The sequence below is a fragment of the Nyctereutes procyonoides genome, unplaced genomic scaffold, assembly GCF_905146905.1.
Source record: "Nyctereutes procyonoides isolate TBG_1078 unplaced genomic scaffold, NYPRO_anot_genome, whole genome shotgun sequence".
NCBI lineage: Eukaryota > Metazoa > Chordata > Mammalia > Carnivora > Canidae > Nyctereutes > Nyctereutes procyonoides.
In genome coordinates this window covers 11577585-11601351 of record NW_026575151.1, presented here as the reverse complement: position 1 = coordinate 11601351, position 23767 = coordinate 11577585, and the positions used below count along the sequence as shown (strand labels likewise).

Below are 23767 nucleotides of genomic sequence, written 5' to 3'. Positions count from 1 at the left end.
ATTTTAAATTAAGAAAAAAAACACCCATTAGTCCATCTAATTTTTGGAATTTTAGTTCCAAAAATAAATACTTACAAAATTTGAAAGAATCATTTATTATTTAAATTAGTTCAAATTTTATAACACAGGCAATGAATGGATTTTCCTCCATGGAAATCTTTTTTTTTTTTTAATTTTTATTTATTTATGATAGTCACAGAGAGGGAGAGAGAGAGAGAGAGAGGCAGAGACACAGGCAGAGGGAGAAGCAGGCTCCACGCACCAGGAGCCCGAAGTGGGATTCGATCTTGGGTCTCCAGGATCACACCCCAGGCCAAAGGCAGGCGCCAAACCGCTGTGCCACCCAGGGATCCCTCTCCATGGAAATCTTATGCAGGCTTTTCTAAAAATTTTATATTATTTTTTAGAGATAATAAGATGTAACACAGAAACAGATGAATCAAAAGCAAATACTTGTTTTAGCAAAGTAAGTTGGAATGGGGTTTAAGTACCAAGTGAGTCACAGTATCTGTTCTTTCAGACCAGTTTAACTTCATTATAATTACTCAGGCTTAATGAAATAGTAGTCTTCACAACATGTGTGTAATACTATGACTTATAAGAAATATATTTTGGTCATCTGAATAACCAAAATGTATTTCTTTTTTTCTTTTTAAAAGTTTTATTTACTTATTCATGAGAGACAGAGAAAGAGAGGCAGAGACATAGAGAGAGAAGCAGGCTCCATGCAGGGAGGCTGATGTGGGACTTGATCCACAGACTCCAGGATCACCCCTGGGCCAAGGGCAAGCACTCAACCCCTGAGCCACCCAGGCATCCCCAAAATATATTTCTTATATATGTTTGGTCTTCCATAGTTCCTGGCTCCTGCAATTGCCTAAATAAACCCTTGTCAGTTCCTCAGTGTTGAGAAGGATCAGGGTGACTTTTATTATGTTAATGAAGCGTCTTCTGGAAAGTATTGAAGGAAAGAGGTACAATGCCAGGAGAAGCAGCCATGTGATTAGACGCATAAAACTTTCAGTCCCCTGACGCCTGGGTGGCTCAGCGGTTGAGTGGTTGAGTCTGCCTTTGGCTCAGGGCGTGATCCTGGAGTCAGGGGGGATCGAGTCCTACATCCGGCTCCCTGCGTGGAGCCTACTTCTCCCTCTGCCTGTGTCTCTGCCTCTCTCTGTGTGTCTCTCATAAATAAATAAAATCTTAAAATAAAATAAAATTTATTTAAAAAGTTCCCACAAACCTTTCAGTCCCATGCCCTGACCACCAGGAGAGCAGCTGGAAGTTGAATCAATCCAATGGCTAATGATTTAGTTAGTTGCACTTACATATGGAAGCCTCTATAAAAACCCAAAAGGATGGGGTTCAACGGGCTTCTGGGTTGGTGAACACACAGGTTTTTGGGGAGAGCATTGTGCTTGGAGAGGGCGTGTATGTTCTGCGTCCTTTCCCCACACTTTGCCCTTTGCATCTCTTTCATCTGGCTAATCCTGGGTTACATCTTTTTACAACAAACCTGTGATCTAGTAAATAAAATGTTCCTCTGAATTTTGTGAACCACTCTAGCAAATTAATGGAACTCAAGGGGAGGATTGTGGGAACCTCCAATCTGTAGCCAATGGATCTGAATTACAGGTAATTACCTAGGCTTGCAATTGGCACATGTGTGGGAAGGGTAGTCTCAGAGGACTTGGAATCTGATGCTGTCTCCAGGTAGGTAGGGCAAAATTGCTTCTTGGCATGTGGGGAACCCACACACATTGAAATTGGTACCAGGACCAATTTTAATGTGAAAAAGATGTGATGACACATGTACACACTTGTTTGGGGAATTTTGGGATTCTAGGCCCTCTAATAATGGATTCTCAAATGAGGCTTTAAAAAATGTAACAATCTGGGACAGCTGGGGTTGGCTCAGTGGTTTAGCGCTACCTTCAGCCCAGGGCCTGATCCTGGACTCCAGGATCAAGTCCCACATCAGGCTCCCTAATGGATCCTGCTTCTCCCTCTGACTGTCTCTCTGCCTCTCTCTCTCTTTCTGTCTCTCATGAATAAATAAATAAAATCTTAAAAAAATATATAACAATCTCATTCTTCTATATTCTTAGTAATTTAGGACATTTCTTTATTAAGTCAGAGCATTCCAAAATTTCAGAAAAGAGAAATTTCAGGAAATATATAATAATATATTTCCAAAATGAAAATAAAATCAGATTTCCTAGAAAAGGTAAACTGCATCTCAGTTCTTAAGAACATAGGAAGAAGACATGTTAACATTTGGAAATAGGGAAGGCAGTGGAAACTCCTGCTCAGCCAGCAGAGAGAGGGGAGGTCCAGGAGCTAGAAGAAGGGGTGTTCTAGAGAGATCACATGAGGGTAAGGCAGGGTCCAGGGTGGGGAGAAAACTTGGTTACCACTGAGGACTCCTGGGGACAGGTCTCCCAGAAGCCTATCAGATCTTCATGTATGATATGAGAGTAGGGTGCCTTTTAAGGGGAGACTCACAGAGCTGTGATTAAAAAAAAAAAAGATTTATTTTATTTATTTGAGAGAGAGAAAGCTCCCATGCGTGAGTGGGGGGAGGGGCAGAGGGAAAAAGAATCTTCAAGCGGACTCCACTCTGAGAGCTCAACCAACTGAGCCATCCAGGCACTCCCAGAGCTGTGATCTTTTTTTAAACCTTCACCCCACAAACATGAAATGATCCTGATTACCTCCCATTTCTGGGCCACCCTACTAATAATCCCTTGTGATTTCATAGGCCCTTTATCCCCCAAACATTCTGAATATTGATGTGTAAAAATCCCTTTAATGGGTCACATAGCTTTATGGCTCCATATAAGTAGAGATAAAGGACTTACAGGGAAAATTCCCGGTTGTGGTAACTTGCTGAGAGAAATTTATTCCTACCTTAGTGTGAGTAGTTAATCAACTAAGGAGAAACATGACTGATTAGAGAAGTTGGCATAGTTTGGGGAAGATGGAATTCAGCGTAGGCAGCAGAGAGGTTTAGTGGGCAGAGGTGAGGAAGGAGAGCTTCAGGGTTCACATCTCTCTGGGCCTCTGTCTCTTCAATGTTTACTGACGAATAAAAGTGTCTGTGAAGGTATTTTTATGTGAGAAACTTGGGAGTATTGCCTCTAAGCCCCCTAGTGCTACCAAGGTTGGGAAGCAGAATTTATGATGCTGATGTTATTGTCTTAGTCAGTTGCTAATGCCACCAACAGTATTAACACAGAAGGCCATTTTCACAGGGTCCAGTGAACTGATGTCTCATGGAATACATTCAAACTAACCTCTCTAATTTCTTGGGTTTTACTCAAAAAGTAATCCTAGTTTTTTAACCACTCAGCAGTGCTTAGTAGGTATGATCTTATTTTATTTTATATCCTACCTCCTTCCACAAGGCATTTTAGGCCGCTATCAGGAAGTACACTTTATCAATGTAAATCCTTTCATTTTGCTTAAGAAGTTTTAGGTCTCGTTGCTCATCACTGTGAGGGAACAAAAAGCCAGAGTCAACCAATGGAGTAAGTTTTCTACATCATCAACCTGCCAAAAAAGTACACCCGAGGCTGAGTGACAAATAAACCAGCTTTGTGATTCAAATCATACCAATCCAGGAGCTCACTTTGTTTACGCTGCCTCACTGAGTCATTTTTTTAAAATGGGCACTTGGTAACCCAAATAAATCTTTCTCTAAGTGGAGGAAACATTTTTGAGGGATGTGGAAGTCTTCCAAATTCCTCATTATGAAGCCTTCATAAAGTTGCCCAGAGGCTTTTTTGGGTAACTTTTTATTTTTAAAGTTGCAGAGGAAGTACATTTTTACTGTAAAAATACAAAAGCAGACAGATATTAAAGTCCACCTTCACTGAAGAATTTTTATGCCTTTTCTAGAATAGAGGCCCTTTCTGTGTGGCTCTGGAAAATGGTGGAGAGAGCAGGGCTGGGTATAGATACGTCCTTGCATCTGTTTCTTCATCTTTTTCTTTTTGAGTGAGGAGAGGCTCTGACGTGTTGCAGCAATAAACAAACCCTAACCCCTCACTCAACTCACTCACTCCTGCAAACTGTACTGTAGGTCCAGTAGCTTTTCAGGGCAGCTCCCCTCCAGGTGAAGACTTAGGAATCAGGTTGCTTTTATCTTACAGCTGCTCTACCTGAAGCACAAGACCTCCAGCAACACCGAAGCAGGGGAAAAGCAAAAGTGAGAACACATGTGTGCTATTAACTGCTATAGACGGGAAATAACATAAGTCACTCAATTCATTGGTCAGAGCTCATGCATGGCCCCTACTTAAGTTCAAGGGAGGCTGGAAAGTGTTTCTGTATGCCCAAGACCAAGAGGGAAACTAATTATGATGAGCACTACTAAGGTTCTACCATATTTTCTCTTTTCCTAATGTCTCTTCTATCCCAGCACCCGGGCACACAACAGTGATGACCCCAAATGTCCTCAACTTGTTTGTAGCAATCTCTATACTCATTCCTGAGGACTATCCTTAAGAAGAAACTATCTGAGGCAGGTTAGAGGCTAAAGAAGGAGAGGGTTTGGATACTGGGTGTGATATACGTGAGGAACTAAATCTTTCCGTGGATCAGATTCTCATGTTTGAGAAGAGAGAAACCAGTAGAAACCAATTTTCCTTGCCCCAAACTCATTTGCCATCTAGCCCTGTCATGGTATGATAATGGGGTAGTAGATTTCTCGATCTGACCATACCACTGTGTAATGACGGAATTGTTCATTTTTCTCCCATGAGCATCAATTTCCAGAGAGGAAAATCTGATTTCTACTTGGTCTGTGAGAGGAAAATAGACAACAGTATAGGAAAGTTTTTGAAATGCTTAGAGATGTAAGAACTTTGTTTTCTTGCTTGCAAAGTACCCTATTTCTATTTACCCTTAACTCCACAAACCTAGCTTTCCCTCTGACTTCACAATGCAGTTATTTACACTTGCAGTAAAAACACACACAATATGCAGAGTCAACTTCGAAATTCTCTCTCTAAATCAGTTTCCAAAGCCTTCTGTGTTTCTACCCGCAAGTCCTCAGCCCTGGTGAAGCCAGATGATGATTTTTGAGTTAAATATTTGGCATAATTTGCGGTTATAGAAGCCTTTATTAATTCATAATTTAATCTAGGTGTAATTTATGAGCAAACATTTTAATTAGGCTATTCCATTAGCATTTGGGTTTATATATCTTATGCAATAAGATCTTTGTACTTTTCTGATTGGCCTTTATTCCCTAATTTTCTCTGATTTAAGGCCTTCAGTTACATAATTTCTGTACCACAATATTTTGCCCAACCTATTTCCATTCCCTCAAAAAATTAGGACTTTCTTGAATGTGATCTGGCCCCCCCCACTCTGTAGGCATGCATAGTCAGATGATTATAGAAAGGGAGAAAGTGATCACCAGACAGTTTCTATAGGTCTAAGAAAGAGGATGGACAAAAGCCAAAGCATAGTCTAAGAGTCCCGGTGCTCTTGCTAGTGAGGGAACAATGCCTCCTTGGCAGTAACCTCATCAGATTCACGACTCAGATCTCTCTGCCTGCCCTCTACATATATACATACAGAATGAAGCCAGTTTGTCCATGTGCATTAAGGTGGATAAGCAAAGACAAGCTCATCTTAGCTCTTCTCTATCCACAACAGAGAATACATAAGATATTTTAAGTTTCCAGGAATGTGTTTTCTAAACATTAGAGCTTCTAGACTCCTCTCTTCTGTAGAAAGGTGTTTAAAATAGTTCTCATTCATGGTGTATAACATAAAAAGGGTTAACATAAAAGGGACATTCGAGAGATGTAGTTAATCTGAAGTAAAACAGATCATTTTAAGGATTTATTACTCTCCCTTCCCAAAACGGGAGGTTTTGAGAGGTTCATCAACTTCACTAAGACATCCAATAAAAGAGAGGCAATGCTAGAATCTCTGGGTTCTCAAGTTACTCTTCCAACCACAAGACCACATTTCCTTCCTCTCTTACTGATATGTAGAGAGCAATATGAAATGTCAGCAGCTGGGGTGGTAACAAGGACATGAAGGAAACACCACAATGTTACTGAGCAAGTGTGCAAAATAAAATCTGAATTTAAATGACTTTTTTAAGACTGCTTTATAAATTCGATAGGCTACTCTCACTATATAATTTAAATCAATGAAACAATTTATTAAAAACCTTCCATAGTTAAGCACTGTGATAAGTACCGGGGATACAAAGCAGGCACAAAATGAAGCCCCTTACTGTCATGTGCTACAAACCATCACTGAAGAACAGTGAGGTAGATGTTCCCAGCCCAGATCCCTTTTTTTTTTTTTAAGATTTTATTTATTCATGAGAGACACAGAGAGAGAGGGAGAGGCAGAGACATAGGCAGAGGGAGAAGCAGGCTCCCTGTGGGGAGACTGATGTGGGACTCAATCCCAGGGCCCTGGGATCATGACCTGAGCCAAAGGCAGACACTCAATCATGGAGTCACCTAGGTGCCCCCAGCTCCCCTTTTTATAGGCTGGGGCAGCCATCCTTCAACTGTGAGTGCCTTGGCTAACAGCTTATAGCTGTGACTTTCTCCAGAGACTTGACCTGTGCTAAGTAGGGTTATTTTACTGGAGACTCCTGAGAAGTTATACCCTCCCTTCTCCAAGGGTAATCAAAGACTGACTCATTTTCACTCTTTCATACTTTTCCTAGATTTAACCTGGCACCATATTCTTATTCAGGTCTTTTCTATACTGCTTCTTCCCCTCCTTACATTCAGGTTTTTCCTAAAGAGTATCCACTCAATAAACTATACATATCAGAACCCCTTCTCAGGGTGTGCATCTACAAAACCCAAGGTGTTTTAGGTACTGAATAGTTTCCTAGAGGCATTGTCTAGGGTAGGATTAGTGACATTATGTAGGTCTGTAAAAATTCTAATAGAGACCCCAAAATTTAACATGCTGCCTCATATCCCCTCTATTTTTCTTCTAAAGACTAAACAGTCTAGTTTTTCAATGTGACCTTTTAATATTTTTTGGCACTTCAAGATATTCTTTGGGGAGTGATCTAACAGAACAGTAAATATGTATGTATCTACCTGAATATGTGTTTTAGTACTTTCCCACAATTGTGTGGTCATTAAAAGCCATTCAGTCAAGAAATATTTTTCCATGCTCCTTACAGAATAATAGAATAGAGCCTCTCTAGGGGGGAAACTGGTAGCCTTCCTACTGAGGCAATCATCTTTAGAAAACTTCTAACAAGGTATTGAGGAATTTAGCTATTGTATTCCTTATTCATGCATCTCAAACAGATGAATTTGTGACCATGATAAAGAACAGTATCAATGGAAACTTTATTAAAATTAAAATTATTTTTATTTTGCCAGTTTTTTCTGGTGGAGGTAATTCCTTCTGTCCATTCTCCTAACTCTCACAGGCTGGTCCCTATAAGCAATCACACACTCCTTTTCAAGTTTCTATGTAGTTAAGGTATAACCATTGCACTACTAAATCCTAAATGTTAACAAGTTGGGTTAAATTATCAGAGACAAATGAAATTAGAGGCATTTTGGAAATGTGTCTCTTCTCCCACACTGCACAAAGATGATTGATTATTTAAAAACAAAAACAGGATGACGTTAAGGAAAAAAAAAAACTCTTCCTGACACTTGTTAGAGACAGGAAGGTATATTTTACCTAAGTGGGAGTGACCTCAGTGGAGGTCTGTAGTAGAGGAGATAGATCTGACTCAACTCTGACTCCATTAAGGACAAGCCAAGGAAGGTGAAGGAGTCAGTGGGTGGCAAATTAAGGGTTAAGTAGGAGTCTTGCTAGCAGGTTCAATAGAATTCTTGCTACAGCCAGGCCCAGGAAATAAGGTATCAGTATGAGATTTAGCAGAATTCTTGTTCAAACTGGATTCTTCTACAAGGACAAAGAGGGAAACCAAGGTCTGGTCCAGCAGAGAACTTATAGAAAGCTGGTTAAAATTAGGTCAAGGAGTCTTCATCAGCAGTAACCAAGAGTCAGTGGAGGTTATACAGTTAGTGCAATAATAACTAACCCTTAGTATGGCCAATGCTATTCTAAGAGCTTCATAATGTTAATTAATCTTTACAATAATCATGAGTGGATAATGTTATTATTCCCATTTTTCAGGTGAGGAAACTGAGGCACAGAGAGTTTAAATAACTTTCCCTAAGCCTCCCAACTATTGACTGAAGGGTTTAAGTCTAGGAAGCTTGATTATGAGTCCATGGTCCAACCAATAAGACATACTGTCTTTTTGTGCTAGAAATAAATAGAATTGAAGTCTACAATCTGCAAATAGATTTTATAGTTGACAGAATGAGCTGGAAGCTCTGACAGAGTAATGTATAATCTCCTTTCATTGGTTACTGTGCCAAAGTTACAGACAGAATTTTAGATTAAGCAGATCAGTTTCTAAGATGATTTACAGCCCCTTAAGTGAGAAGGATGCTGAAAGTATGGATAATACTTATTAAAATGCATGTAAACACCAATGTTTCTTTTTAAAAAAACAGTTCTTACTGGACCTTTGTATATTTGCATTTTAAGAGGACAAACTGCAAATTTTGGAAAACTCCTATCTTTGAAAACTCTCTTAGGGCTCATTAAAAACTGAATTTGTTCATTCCTTATGATGTTAGAAGGTATTACACAGACACAGATTCCTTGGGACTTTGCATGCAGTGCCTCTGGTTTATAATATTATTTATCCTGTAGAGAACTCAGTGTGATGGCTAAGATGTGCAAACACAGACACAACAATTACAAAGTAGGTCTAGAAAACAAGACTACTGTTTGGAATGCAAACAGAAGGAAAGGTCAAGATCCACATTTTAGGAAAAAGGGGTTGCATTATAAGTAGCACATTGATGGGCTTCCTTTCTTAATGTTTCCTTTTTTTTAAAATTGGCCCAGGTTGTTGCTACTGTCAGAACCACTTCTCTAAAATGAGAAATTACATATATCTAATAAGCATTCATCCTATTTAGAATGCTTAACAGTATAGACCATTAAAATCTGACACCGGTTACTTTTCCAGCTGTTATATGGAGCAAAAGACTGCAATATGGAACCGATAGGTAATACTTGGGTGAAAGGAATTAAAAGAACAGGTCTGGAATGTGGTGTATTGCATGGGGGATGGTCAGCCCAGGTCTAGTGAAGCATAAGGCAAACGAGTTGGGTAGGGGGGTCTGCAAAGGGAGAGTTTTCAAATCATATTTTGACATTATTGCTGGGTGTCAGAAAGTGGGTTTTTGTGGTTATAGTTTGTTTTTTGAGGGTGGAAGATCTGGAATGGCCTTTTCCAAAAACCATGTGATGGGGCCTCATCAATTGGGAATCACTTAAGAGTTTTTTGCTTATGTGGTGGTGATATATAGTTCATCATTTGTAGTGGACATCAGCTGGAATCAGCCAACTCATAACAAGCATCACGTCTCACCTAGTTGCCACATGTGGTGGTCCATGGTGATAAAACCAAACAGTCCCCAACCCCATATTATTCCACTATCTATTCATTTCGTGGAAGGTGGTTCCTTGACTCTGCCAGTCAGTTGCAGTTCATTGTACCAGTGATGAATATTTGACCCTAGCTAACCAATCAAGGTACTTTTTCTACAAATTTAGAATTGAGGCGGATGAAGAGTAGAAGGAATGAAGAAGGCAAGGAAGGAGGAAATGGATTCAATTTCCCTGGGAAGTAGACTGTGATCTGCCAACTCAGGAGTTGTGGCTAGCCTTACTCTGCCAGAGAGATGGGGAGATAGGAAGGTAGGGTGCCTGGACAGAGACTGCAGTGTTTACACATAGAGAAATAGGATGGGGATGCAGAAGAAATCCAGGTGTGGCTCTTTCTGAGGCGGAACATTTCTCTAAGCTTACATGAGATACTACTGCGGTTTATAACAAATTCTTCCTATTTGCTTAATTTAATTCAACTGGATTTGTTTGTTGTTTTTTGTTTTTGTTTTTGTTTTTGTTTTTGTTTTTTTTTTTTTTGGTAACAAAGAATCCCAACTAGTTATTTACCCTCTTGTCTTATTACTCTAGTGGTAAGTCGTTCAATTGTCTTTCTTTTTTTTGAACTAGGAGGAAAAAGCAACAAATTCTCCAACTACACAGTTCCCTCTGGCTTTATAGCCTCTGTATTTTATGTATTTCATGGCTTGTGGAAATGAAAATCATGTCAACTTTATTTGTTCCCATTGCACCTGATGTGTGGGAGTATTGCTGTTATATACGCTTAAACAGAGAAATAGGACTTAAATTGAGATAATGATGGGAAAACACCTAGCATGATGCCTTCCCCAGGAGTTAGAAGTTAATCGGGCTCCAACAGTTACAGGGAACACTCAAGGTATTAAAAAAATAATAAACCAAAAAAACAAAACAAAACAAAACAAAACCCAACAGTAGGTTCTTGGAAAGAAATATGTAGACAAAAGGAATTTCAGCTAAGAACTGAGGCCTGGCACAGCAACTCTTAGAAATGGATTTTCTAGTTAGCCTTTCAATAGCAGGAGTTTGTTGCCCTCTACCATCATGGAGACCTGGTTCTTGTCTTTTATGGCTTCTGTCCACTCACCCTCTCTTCAGCCCCTTTTCTCTACCTCATTCCCTTTTCCTCCCCTTTTGTCTCTTTTCTTGTAGCTTCAGCTTATTATAGCTTTTATATGCTTGTAACATACTACACCCTGACACCCCATTTTAAAAAAAGATTTTATATATTTATTTGAGAGAGAGTACCAGTGTGGGTGGGGGCGCGGGGCAGAGGGAGAGGAGAAGGAGAAGCACGCTCCCCAAAAAGCAGGGAGCCTGATGCAGGGCTTGATCCCAGGACCCTGAGATCAAGACCTGAGTCAAAGGCAGATACTTAACCAACTGAACCCAGGTGCTCCCTGACTATTCCATTTCTGATCTGAGTATATTTTTCCCTTCTCAGCTTCTATATCATCTGTACTTACTGATTCTTTTTTTTCTCTAGTTATATTTTTCTTCTTTTAAGTTTCTATTTAAATTCCAGTTAACATACAGTGTTACCTTAGTTTCAGGTGTACAAAATAGTGATTCATCACTTCCATACAATACCCAGTGCTCATCACAAGTTCATTTCTTAATCTGCATCACCTACTTAACCCCCCATCCTCTACCCACCTCCTTCCTAGTAACTATCAGTTTGTTTTCCATAGTTAAGAATCTGTTTCTTGGTTTGCCTTCCTCTCTTTTTTCCCCTTTTGCTCATTTCTTTTCTTTTTTTTTTAAATATTTAATTTATTTATTCATGAGAGACACAGAAAGGCAGAGACATAGACAGAGGGAGAAGCAGGCTCCTCATGGGGAGCCCGAAGTGGAACTCAATCCCAGGATGCTGGGATCACACCCTGAGCCTAAGGCTGATGTTCAACCACTGAGCTCCAGGCATCCCTGTTTTGTTTCTTAAATTCTACATATGCAGGAAATCATATGGTACTTGTCTTTAACTCATTTCACTTAACATAATACTCTCCAGGTGCATCTATGTCTTTGCAAATGGCAAGATTTCATTCTTTTTTATGGCCAAGTAATATTCCATTGCATATATAAATATACCACAGCTTCCTTTTTAAAAAAATTTTTTTTTAATTTATTTATTTATGATAGAGAGAGAGGCAGGGACATACAGGCTCCATGCTCCATGCACCGGGAGCCGGGAGCCCGATATGGGATTCGGTCCCGGGTCTCCAGGATCGCGCCCCGGGCCAAAGGCAGGCGCCAAACCGCTGCGCCACCCGGGGATCCCCATACCACAGCTTCCTTATCCATTCATCAGTCAATGGGCACTTGAGCTGTTTCCATTATTTGCCTATTGTTTCCATATTGCTGCTATAAACATCGGGGTGCATATATTCCTTTGAATTAGTATTTTTGTTTTCTTTCTTTCTTTATTATTTATTTATTTAGTATTTTTGTATTCTTTGGGTAAATAGCTAGTAGTGCAATGGCTGGATTGTAGGGTAGTTCTATTTTTAACTTTTTGAGGAACCTCAAAAATAGATTTTATTTATTTATTCATGAGAGACAGAGAGAGAGAGAGAGAGAGAGAGAGAGGCAAAGACACAGGCAGAGGGAGAAGCAGGCTCCATGCAGGGAGCCCAACATGGGACTCGATCCCGGGACTCCAGGGAGCCACTGCTTCATCCACCTTTTTGGGCAGGAAGTGAACCCCAACAGAGTACTTGTCTGGGTGGGTCCACAATTCTATCTGTGCCAGCACTTGATTGGTGAATGAGTTGCTCATCACAAAGCTGGGATGGCCCATGGCACAGCCTAGGTTGACCAGCCGGCCCTCAGCCAACAGGATGACACGGCACCCATTTTTCAGCTGGTAGCAGTTCACCCGGGGCTTGATGTTCACTTTCTCTATGGCATTTTCGTTCAGCCATTTGACGTCAATCTCCACGTCAAAGTGTCTGATGTTACACACAATGGCATCATCTTTCATCTGTTCAAAGTGCTGGCCAAGGATGATGTCAACACAGCCTGTGGTTGTGACAAATATATTGCCATCCTGACAGGCCTCATCCGTAGTGGTCACCTCATAGCCCTCCATGGCAGCCTGCAGTGCATTGATGGGGTTGATCTCCGTGATGATGATGTGGGCCCCAAAACCCCGCAGGGCCTGGGCACAACCTTTGCCCACATCGCCATAGCCTGCTACCACTGCCACCTTGCCTGCAATCATCACATCCGTAGCCCACTTGATGCCATCTATAAGAGACTCCCGGCAGCCATACAGGTTGTCAAACTTGCTTTTGGTGACAGAGTCGTTCACATTGATGGCAGGCACCTTCAGCTTCCCATTGGCCATCATCTTGTATAGGTTATGAACCCCTGTTGTGGTCTCTTCAGAAATGCCTCGGATGCCTGATAGGAGCTGTGGGTACTTGGTGTGGATGAGATTGGTAAAGGTCACCTCCGTCATCCAGAATCATGTTGAGGGGCCTGTCCTTGAAGTACAGTGTCTGCTAAATGCACCACAGGTACTCCTCATCCGTTTCACCCTTCCAGGCGTACACTGGAATGCCAGCCTTGGCAATGGCAGCAGCTGCATGGTTCTGGGTAGAGAACCCCTGGACCACTGCACCTCAGCACCCAGGGCTATGAGGGTCTCAACGAGGACAGCTGTCTCCACGGTCATGTGTAAGCAGCCAGCGATGCCGGCACCCTTCAGTGGTTTGGAGGCCGAGTACATCTCCCTCATGCACATCAGGCCCGGCATCTCATTCTCCGCGATGTCCAGGGCTTTGCGTCCCCAGGAGGCCAGGCTGATGTCAGTGACTTTGTAGGGCAGTTTGTCCGACATGCTGGCAGCACTTCAGCACAGAGTGATGGACACTGGCGAAGGGAGCCAGCCTTAGGGGTAGGACCTGACACAGGAAGGGCGGCGCTGGGCAGAGAGCTAATGTCTTTATTTTTTTTTTAAAGATTTCATTTGGGCAGCCTGGGAGGCTCAGCGGTTTAGCACCGCCGTTAGCCCAGGGTGTGATCCTGGAGACCCGGGATCGAGTCCCACCTTAGCTTCCCTGTGTGGAGCCTGCTTCTCCCTCTGCCTGTGTCTCTAACTCCTTCCCTCTGTGTGTTTCTCATGGATAAATAAATAAAATTTTTAAATATAAAAATAAATAAGATCTTTAAAAAATCTTTAAAAATTTTATTTATTTATTCATGAGACCACTGAGAGAGAGAGAGAGGCAGTAATATAGGCAGAGGGAGAAGCAGCCTAATGCAGGACTTGATCCCTGGACCCTGAGATCACAACCTGAGCCAAAGGCAGATGTTCAACCACTGGGCCACCCAGGTGCCCTGCATTAGTGTCCTTAAACATTCTGGTTGCTATGAGACTCTATATTTGGTGCCCTCAGTCTGAAGTTATAACTAGATAATAGTAGGGATGCCAGATGTTATGAAAGAGCTGTATGGTCTTATGGTACATCATGACAGCCTAGAGATATTCTCTCTCAGAAGAGACTGTGGACATGATTCATTTGTTTCATATAGCTCTCAATAAGATCATTCTTTTCTTTTCTCTTTTTCTCTCTTTCTTGTATAATGACTGGGGAAACATCTTTCCAGAAATGCTCAATCTTTCACATTTGTATGGTCTTTATAATATGCAAACTTCCCAGAGGATGAATTGTGGGTAAATGTTTTTTTCAGTTGTCTTGTGCAATACTTCTCAAAGTGTGGTCAATGTGATCAATCTCTGGGGAGATCCTCTCTGGAGTCCGTAAGGTCTAAATTATTTTTATCATAATATTAAGATGGTACAATCTTATAATACTGTTTCTCTGTGTCAGCATTAACACTAATGATATAAAGCAATGGTGGTTAAAACTGCTAGCATCTCACCAAAGGCAGTGGCACCAAATTGTACTAGGAGTCATTGTATTTTCTCACTGCCATGCACTCAAAGTAAAAAACCAAAGAAAGAAAGAAAGAAACAAAGAAAGAGAGAAAGAAAGAAAGCAAAACAAGCAAGCAAGCAAGCAAGTGAGCCAGTCTTCCTTAAGAATGTCCTTGATGGAATAGTAAAATAAATTGTATTTAATCTTGGCACTTGGCTATGTATTCTTTAATATGCTATGTAAAAAATGGGAAATATGCATAAAGCTTTTCTGTACAGAGAAGAGTACAATAGTTGCCTTGAGTAAAAGCACTTGTGCAGCTATTTGAGGTGCAATCTGAACTAGTTGCTCTTGAAAAAAATGGCTGACAGAAAACGATGGTTATTTAGACTTGGGCATTGGCAGACATTTTATTTAAAAAATGCAGGAAGTGAAGCTGTCACTTACAGAAAAACAACCGATGGTGCTTTTTGCCAATGAGAAAAACAGGAGTGAAAATTAGAATTTTGGGAAACTTGTCTCTACCACAGTGAGCTTGATAGTTTCCCAGTATGTAAAAACTTTACTAATGAGATTAGTGAAAATAATTTTTGACGTTATATAATGAAATATGTCAACATTTGGAAGATCAGCATAACTCAGGGAAGCAATACTTTTCAAATAACCAATGCTTTATTTTACAAAATTATGCTGGGTAAAAGATTCACTCAACATGCAAGATAGACCAATGGATATTCTTGTAATAGAGTTTAAAAATTTGTTGTGTGGTTTCAGATTCCACATTATAACTAACCTCAAAGAAACTGCCACTTTTTGAGTCTTAGTGTATTATCAAAGAATAATGTCCTCAGTTATCTGAAATGGCTATTAAAATATACACTCTTCCTCCTTTTTCAAATAACATATGTGTGGTACTATATTTTCTTCATATATTTAAAAAAACATAATCACAACAGAATGAGTGTTGAAGGAGATGTGAGAATCCAGTTATCGTCTCATAATTCTTACATTAAGAGATTTGCCAAAATGCAAAACAATTTGATCATCTTCTAATTGTTTTTTGCTTTGAAAAGTATAGTTATATTTCATAAAAATGTTATTTATGTTAACAAGTAGTGGGATTATTGTTATTTTTAATAGAGCTAAGAAATAAAAATTTTAAGAATTTCTCAGTTCTAATTTCTAAACACAATAAATATTTGTAGATATAATTTACATGAACCAAAGTTCTTTAAGGTCCTCAATACATTTAAAAGTGTGTTGGAGTTGGCTGGCTGGCACTGGCTCATGAGAACCAGTTGTGTGGATCTCCTTCCAGCTCTGTGTTCAATGACATCATGTTGATAGCTTGAAATTGGCCATGGAGGAAGTGTTTATAAAACAAAAATCAGCAAATGCTACAAAATAGCATTTCTTTCTTTTTTTTTTTAAACACCATTTATTCAACATTTACTAGTATATTACTCTCCAAATGAATCCTGAGATCAAAATCTTAGTGAGCTACTCGTCTGGTGGTTACGCTCTCTCTCCTTTGTCATCTTCCTATGGGGAAACGTTCTACTTTATTCTTTTACTCATTTAATAAATATTCATAGAATATCCCTATTTTCTAGGCATTGTCTTGAGAAATGGAGATGCCAAGATGAATAATTTGAAATATAGAGTTCCCCATTTAGCAAGGATATAAGAAAACAGATATCCACAAAATTATATGACAATTGTTGTGCCAGGAGTTGTTAATGGTAGTACAATGAGGGAAATTTCCGGCCTAGAGTAGGGGATGGGAGGAGGTGAGGGAATCCTGGGAAGGTGTCTGTATGAGTCAGCATCCAGTCAGAAGATAAAAACCACACCAAAATTTAACACAAGGAATCATTAACCAGGTACACAATTGTTAACTAGGGAACCAAAAAGACAGAAGGAAAACACTAAATTATAAGGGAAGCAACTATTGCTGGGAGCAGCTACCACTCCAAAGATGATGGAATAGAGACGTTAGGATTATTAAAACTTAGAAGATTGGGTGGGGCCCCATGATGCTGAAATTCAGATATCAGACCCTGAGGTATTACTCAGTGGGTGCTGGTAGCTCTCAAGTTTAGAAGAGGAGTCCTTTGGGCTGGAAGCGAGATCTCTGAGGAAGAGATGCCCGCTGACTGCTATTGTCTCTAAGTGGAGTAAAATGAGGATGTTTCTACAAGTATAGGAAAAATTGCAAATGGAGTTAAGCTGCTGATCTAGGAGGAAAAGAAATGGTGCTGCTAAGGTGAAGCAATGATGCTAGGGTAATGTTCCCAGGCACAGAAAGCAGGCAGAAAGAAATCATGTAGCAAGTCCCCTCATCCTCCTCCAGCTTTGCCGCGTCCTAGAATACCTTATTGGCTGAGTCTAATAGGAAGCCAGCTGGCAAAGCAGAAATGTGGGAGTTCCCTTACCAGCATCATGAAACAAGAGTATGGATGGGTACATTTGCAGCTGAGGTAGAATAGCTTGCTGACTGACACAGTTTATCCCTGGCTACACAGCATCCATACTTACCTTGGTACTCCATCTGACAGCGAAAAGAAGGATTTCCACTTAGCAAGACTCAACTATTCTTTGTATGAATGAAGACACTTTCCCCTTCTTGTCAAATTGAGGAGACACACAGTACTAATAATCATTGAATCAGTTTCTGGGAGTTGGTCAACCACCTATGCCTGGAACATGTCAAGTTTTCCTCAAATTCAGTAAAAGTCTCACCTGAATGTTCTTCTACCGAAGACTAACTTGTAGAGTTAACCTCCAGCAAGACTTGTGTAAAATAGTAAGGGAAAGAAGGACAGAGAACGAAACTGATTTCTCTCTCTCTCTGTATATACACATATGCACACATTCATAATAAACAAGGCAGAAATTGTACAAAGCTGCCACAGTCTTTATTTTTAAAACTGGTCACAGGACCATAGTTGGTTTTAATAATTTCTCTTTTCCTTTCTATTTTTCATTTGTCCTCAGGTAGGACCTCAGCTGATGTCACGTCTTTGCTTGATAGTATAATCTAAACTTCTAGTACTGAAGCATCGGAATATTCAGTTGTCCTGACTTTGTTTTATGGCTGACATTTTCCATTAATTTGAAGCAGTGAGAGGCTCCTCAAAGAACTCCCTGGGTTCTAGACACAGTACCCACCTCCCCATGTCCATTGTGGAACCAGCAATTCAGTTGTACCTCAGTACTCAGAATGTATCATTCCAATAGTCTAAAGTATACATTCAGCCAGTAAAGTATACATTCAGCCATACATTCAGGATGTATGTATACATACATCCCAAAGAGTCAGATGTTGATCTCAACTTCTGATTCACTGGAATCATTGTTGTATCTTCTGGCAAAAATATTCTGCCCTTTGCAACCAAGATCTCCAAAGCAACAGAACTGAAAATTACAAAGAGGGGTAGCAGAACTTCTGGGAGTGGTCTTTAATTGTAATATTGAGGGGGTGCATTTTCACTTCCTCCTTGATTCCTGAACCTATGTATTTTGGTTATGGGAAGGACAGCACTATGTACTAGTTGCTGATTTAAGGTATTTTTTATCTGGTATGCTAGAGCCCCATCCCTTAGTAGACATCGTGAATGCAGGAGGCTATTCCATCATTCCTGGAAGCTAATTGCTTCTGAGTGGTAGTTGTGTGGTAAGACCAGTGAATTCCATGGGCAAACCCATTGCTGGACTTCTTTGGTTGTGAAATGAATTCTTTGACCAAGAGCAACATTGTACAGAATGCCATGATGGCGAATAAAACATTCAGAAAGTCCACAAATGGTAATACTTGCAAAAGCATTACAACCAGGGAAGGCAAATCTATATCCAAAATACATGTCTATTTTAGTGGGAACAAATCTCTGCCTCTTCCATAATGTAAGGAACCACTGTAATTAGTCTGCATCTGGTAGCTGGCTGGTCTCCTGGGGAATGGTGCTGTATTGGGCACTCAGTGTTCATCCCTTATATTGGCCAATTACACACTCATCACTAACAGTGGCTAGATCAGTCCATGTTGTTAAGACCACAAATAGCCTCCATTCTTACCTCTGTGACCATGTTCTACATGGGCCCAGTGATCAAGCCCTGCAATGGCAGGTGAAAGAAGCTGATGGATATATACAGACTGTTATTTTTTCCTACCTACTTGATTACTGAAAGCCTCTTCTGTGATGGATACTCTTTGGAGGGTATTCACAAATAACCTCATACCCTGGGCCTATTAGGAGAGATCCATTCACACATCTTTTCCACAGACCCCTTCTTGTCATTATTCCAATTTTTTTTTAACCAACACCCTAAACATCTAGCCAAACTGTTATCAATCACCCATGGACCAAGCTAAATCCATACTTCTGGCCATCTCTCTGTTCAGAAAAAGTGGACAACCAAATGTATTATTCGAAGTTCCACCTTTGGAGTGCATTTTCCTTTACCCCTGAGTAGAATATAATGCTGCAGTTGTCTATTCCAGTTTGTCCCATTATATTGTCTTGCTATCTGTAAATCAGGACTGAGCTTCTTCCTCCTCATTCAACTGGTGATAAGAAACTCCCCTATGTGGCTATAGATATGGATTGAGGAAGAGCCAGAAGTTGATATTGAAGGAATAGAAGCCAACTGCTTGGGCAACTTAATTGTGCTCTCTGGATCTGCTTAGGCTCAATCTCTTCTATACTATTTCCATTTGATGATGATTGCTTCAGTGTATACCTAACCTTATGGCTAGGAAGGTCACCTAGTTCATAATAGGAAATGAAGAATATATGTAAGACATTCAGTAACAATATCACACTAGAAGCTGTTTCTAAAGACTTTCATCTGCAGAAGTGGTATGGATTTGCTTCCAAACCTTTGTTCTACACTTGATTCTCCAATTATTGCTTGACAGAAGACTTCATTCACCTCCCATCTACCACAGACAGTCCAAGTATCATTGAGTCTGCCGGCTTACAAAGAAGAGCCTCTTCTCCTCAGCCTGCAGTTAGTTGCTCTGGTCTCCCTCAGAACTGGAAGCTTTGCAGATTACTTGTAAGTAGGACCTAACCAGCCCACTCCAATATGGCATATATTACCTCTGAAATCCAAAAAAGTCTACCTTGTGCCTCTTCTTTAGAGATAGACTGTGCAAGATGCAGCAGTTATCTTCTACTTTGAAGTATATATTGAGATGTTCTGTACCATTTGATTCCCAGGAACTTCCCATATGTAGTGAGCCCCTGACTCTTTGTGGGGTTTATCTCCAATTCTCTGACCCACCTATGTCTGTCTAAATCATAGAAAATAACTGCTACTTCCTCTTCATTTTTTAAAAAGATTTTTATTTACTTATTCATGAGAGAGAGAGAGAGAAAGAGAGAGAGAGAGAGAGAGAGAGAGAAAGGCAGAGGCACAGAGCAGACAGAGAAGCAGGCTCCATGCAGGGAGCCTGATGTGGGACTCAATCCCGGGACTCCAGGATCACACCTTGGGCCGAAGGCAGGCGCTAAACCGCTAAGCCACGCAGGGATCCCCTGCTACTTCCTCTTCAGATCCTGATCAGGTGCAACCAATATAATGCCGTCAATGCAGTAGACCAGTATGATTTCATGTGGACTGTCAAGATAATCACAATCTTTGCTGACTATATTATGGCAGAGAGCAGGAAAGTTGATATAGTACTGAGGCAACATCAGGTAAAAGCAAACAGCTTCTGGTGGCTGGTACAAATTGATATGGGAAAAGAAATTGAAAATAATATTTTCAAATCAATAGCTACACACCAGGTGCCGGAGACTCATCTAAATAGCAGCTGCAATTGAAGGTCCCTGACTAGGTCTGCGATACTGCACGGCCATCTGCAGGCATCCATCCAACTTCCCTATAGGTCAAACAAGGTATAGTACATGGGGATTCTATAGGTCCCATTGCACCTACTCTTTGTCAGATCTTTGATAGTAAGCTAATCTCTGAAGTTTCATCAAGGATGAGGCATTGCTTTTAGATTACAATCCCACTAAGGATGGGAATTTTCAGAGCCTTCCACTTGATTCATTTTTACCATAATCATCCTCACTGTGTAGAGATTCAATGGGACCATTGAGAAATATCCCATCTCTCTGAGCTATCCTACCTGTGTTATGTATCCACCTGCTCAGTCATTGGTTGAGGGTTTTTCTTCCGAACAGCCTGAGCCAACTCTGAAGGCCAGAGAAAATGAACAGGGCACCTGCAGCTTCTGCTACAAAGTTACTTGAATGGGACAATCTCTGAGTTCTGTTTTGAACAAGTTGAGAAGTTAATGATATCCAGCAGGCTGTTGGATTAGTGAGTCAGAAATTCAGTGCAGAAGATTTTAGCTCCTTCTCTGTGCTTCCGTGGTCCTGTGCTCACCTGTATTATAGCATTTACTATATTTTATTTGAATGGCCTATCTATGTGCCTGCCTTTTGACCAAACTATGAAGGGTGTATCTCTTTTTTTTCTAGTGCCTTTTGTGGTACCTGGTGCACAGTAGTTGCTCATTAAGTACTCACTGAGCTGGAGTTGAATGTTTTCCTCATCAATTTTTTTTGTGCTATTTTAGAAAACTCTTCCAGAAGTAGCAGAATAGCAACTAGTATATAACCAAGAGAATATCAAGTGCATTTTGGATACTGGTACCATTCCTAGCAGGTTCTAGTCAAGTTCTCTTTGGGCAATGGAGAAAACCTTCTTCTGAAAGAAAATTGAAGTGGTCAGAGTCTATAACTAATTTATAGTGTGTATGCTAATATATTTCCAATATTAGGATATGATGTGATATAAGTGCATTTGATTGATTGTCTTGCACCCCAAAATCACGCTAAGTCATTTATTGACACCATATACAATTTTTTTAAGATTGTATTTATTTATTTGGCAGAAAGAGAGAGAGAGCACAAGTAGGCAGAGAGGCAGAGAGAGGGAGAGGGAGAGGAAGAAGCAGGTTCAGCAGGGAGCCTGATGCAGGGCTCCATTCCAGGACTCTGGGATTATGACCTGAGCTGAAGGCAGATTCTTAATCAGCTGAGCCACCCAGGTGCCCCCCCATATACAATTCTTAAAAACTGGCCGATAATATTCATTAAAAAATTATTGTTTCCTGAGAACAAAAACAATGAGTTATCATCAGCAGTGAGGCAAATATATGAATCACACTATTTTTTTCAAATAAATTATCATAACAAACCCTTATATGAAAGGAAATATGGCCCTCTGCCTATGTCTCTGCCTCTCTCTCTCTGTGTGACTATCATAAATAAAAGAAAAAAAAAGGGGGGGGATCCCTGGGTGGTGCAGCAGTTTGACGCCTGCCTTTGGCCCAGGGCGTGATCCTGGAGACCCGGGATCAAATCCCACGTCGGGCTCCCGGTGCATGGAGCCTGCTTCTCCCTCTGCTTATGTCTCTGCCTCTCTCTCTCTCTCTGTGTGTGACTATCATAAATAAAAAAAAGAAAGAAAGAAAGAAAGGAAATATGGTGTTTGGTCTGGAATAGAATGCGTATGTATACTTTAGAGTCATTGAAACCCAATGATCAAGTTCCTTCAGTTGCATTAACAAATAAACAGGTGTTTGTTTCCTGGTACCTGTACAACTGGTTGAGATAAGATCAGAAGTGACCATGATTCAGTGGCTTCTGGGAACACACCATGCTATATATCTATGGAGAAATAAAACAATATCTACTTGGGTATATTGCTGTTATTCTATATGCTGCATAACACAATACATCCAAAGTTTTATACTTTTTAATTGTATATCACTTTAGGGGTTGTTTCTGGTTTTGCTTTTAATGGAATCACATAAAAGTTTAGCATCATTTGGAAGCAGAATTGCCCCTACAGCTGTCTGCTTTCCCTAGCACATTGCTAATCTGAATTTGGGTCATAATCTTCTTGGATATATCTGACCTCAAGGGCTGTAGGGGAAAGTGAATTAAGCCTGTGAGAAGTAGCACATGGCTTTTCTTCATGGTTATCCACTTTGTCCACCTCTCAAAAAACATGAAAAAATGACAGCTGGGTGGATACAGCCAAAGCCATTTCGTTGTAGAAATGGGCAATAAGGAAGGACAGAGTACAGATTTGTATCCTGAATAAGAAAGAAATAGGTCATGATTGAATTGTCCTTATATGAAATAAGCAAGCAATATTAATTCTTATCCAAACATTTTATGAGTATAATGGTCATCAATTATAGTGATGTTGATCCTTGGGCTTCGCAACAATATTCTTTGCACATGAAATTTGTTTATATAGTTTGTGTCCCGGCTGCTTCACCCAGTTAACTAATAAGAGCAAAGGTCAGTTTTCATATGGCTAGTTAGTGCTATAGAGAGAAAAGATCTATTCCTTTGTTATAGCTTGGGTGCTGTCCAATTTAGATCTCTTTCAAGTGCAGATGATTGATCATGTGGACAGTTCAGTATAATCTATTGCAATTATTGGAAGAATGACTCAAAGCAATTTTTCTCCTGATTGGGTAATAAGTTACAATAAGAAATAATAGTTACCCTTGCTAAATTCTCACCATCCACTCTGTGCTTAAGCTTTCCTATGTGTTATCTCATTTAATCCTCATAAAACTGATTTTTCAAATAAGAAAAAAGGCTTTAAAAGTTAAGTCACTTGCTGTATAAGTCATAGAGATAATAAACAATAAAGCTGGGGTCTGGGGCCAAAATAATAATAATAATAATAATAATAATAATAATAATAATAATAACTTACATTTGTTTGGCATTTTATGGTTTACTAAGGCATTTATATCTATTCTTTCACCTAATCTTCCCAGACAGGGAGATAGTCAGGAGTTATTTTATTTTTACAAATGTGGGAATGGAGACTTTGAGAGGCCACTCAGCTAGTTGGTGTCAAGGACAATATACAAAGCTAAGTGTGCTGGTTCCAGGTTTCAGAATCTTTCTTTCTCTTTCTCTCTTTCTTTTGGATTTATTTATTTATTTGAGAGAGAAAGAGAGAGAGAGAGAGAGAGAGAGAGATGTGTGCACACGTGTACATATCAGAGTAGGGGCAGAGGGAGAGAATCTTTAAGCAAATTCCCCCACTGAGCATGGAGCCAGTTGCGGGGCGGGGGGGGGGCTTATATTCTATATTTATAAATTTGAGTGGTGGATATATAATTACTTGTTTTATCAATGGTCTTAATTGTGTGTAAACTATATATTCTTTCTTGTATGTTTATTTCACAGTACAATTAAAAAAATGTCAGAAAAGAGACTAACAGATTTTATGTCACCACAGTAACATTAGTTATGTTGGTATAGGTGATCCCTTTTTCTACACTTTCTGAATTGTGTTTTTGTTAT

The 23767-nt window shown here is 40.1% G+C and overlaps 1 pseudogene; it reads right to left on the bottom strand.

Annotated features, from left to right (window-relative positions):
• Positions 1 to 3409: 3409 nt before the first annotated feature.
• LOC129501768 (adenosylhomocysteinase-like) lies at positions 3410 to 13369 on the bottom strand (annotated as a pseudogene).
• Positions 13370 to 23767: the final 10398 nt, after the last annotated feature.